The sequence below is a fragment of the Pinus tabuliformis genome, chromosome X, assembly GCF_031772625.1.
Source record: "Pinus tabuliformis cultivar Carrire ecotype Pingquan chromosome X, CPIR1, whole genome shotgun sequence".
In the NCBI taxonomy this organism is placed as follows: Eukaryota; Viridiplantae; Streptophyta; class Pinopsida; order Pinales; family Pinaceae; genus Pinus; species Pinus tabuliformis.
The window spans coordinates 881297054-881298253 of NC_142308.1; positions in this window are offsets into that span (position 1 = coordinate 881297054).

The window sequence follows — 1200 nt, forward strand, 5'->3', positions numbered from 1 at the left end:
CTTTTGCTATTAATTGCTCAATTTCCACTTCTTCTTTGTTCCAGGTTGTGCCTATTATGCATTTTTATTGTGCTCTTGATGTTTAACATTAGAGGGGATGTCATCCCACCTCTGTGTTAGAATATAGTAAGTATTATTGAATGTGTATGTAGGCTTCTGTTGTTTTAGTGCCAGAGAGCTATCATCCTATCTATGCATTAGCAGATAGATTTACAGGCCTTTCTACTAGTTGCAGCTAGTAATCACAGAGTCATGTGCATCTGCTGGTGTGGTTAGTATTCTCCATCTTCACTTGTTCCTCAAACTGTGAGTAATTGCTGGTCTAAAGTCTTGTAGTCTGGGGGTGTTCACCCATGTCTGGGGTTAAGCATAGTAGAAGTGGTTATCTGGCTTGAATATGCATCATTCCTTCCATTCATCCACCTATTTCCAACATTTTTGTTGAGTTTTTAATGTTCCTGAGCATCTCTGAGATACAACCTAGGAGAGTTTCTTGGGGTGATAACATTAATTGGCGTCACTGCCAGGGAGAGGAGATTGAAGCTTAGCTTCCCTGGAGAATGACACAGTTCCAGATTTTGATGATAGATAAGGTCTGGGCACATTTCTGGTTGTAATCATCTATATGGCAACTCCACTGTAGGAAGACCAACATTTGGCAACTCCACATTGAAGTTCTGGATCAGTTTGTGAGACATACTTGATGAAATCCTCAAAAATCACGAGCTGAACTAGTGCCTGACCCTGAGAGGACTGTCAAATCGAAGAAAGCAGCTCAGAAAGGGGCATCAGGATTAGGTAATCCTAGCAAATCTCATGCATCTCTGAAAGATAATGTTATAGCTGAAGATATAATGTTTGAAGATTTAGAGCCCAACACTGTTAGTAAGGAAATTCCTTCAGAGATTAATTCAGCCCCTTGTCCATCTAGTTCCCCTTTGAATCTCAGTCCAAAGAAAGTTTCCCATACAGTCTAGAACATCCCTTTGTCTCTGTGATCTTTTCATTGTTTCAAACTGATCAATCTGCTAGTATCCTTCCACATATTCCAATCATGGCAGGCCAGCAAGCACCCACGAAGATAGAAAGAATTGTTGCTGCTAGATATGGACCCTTGGTCTTGCTTGTTCCTTTGAACCCTATGCCTGTGGGAGAGTATCAAAAATATATGCCTAAGTTTACTAGCATAGAAGGAGTGGT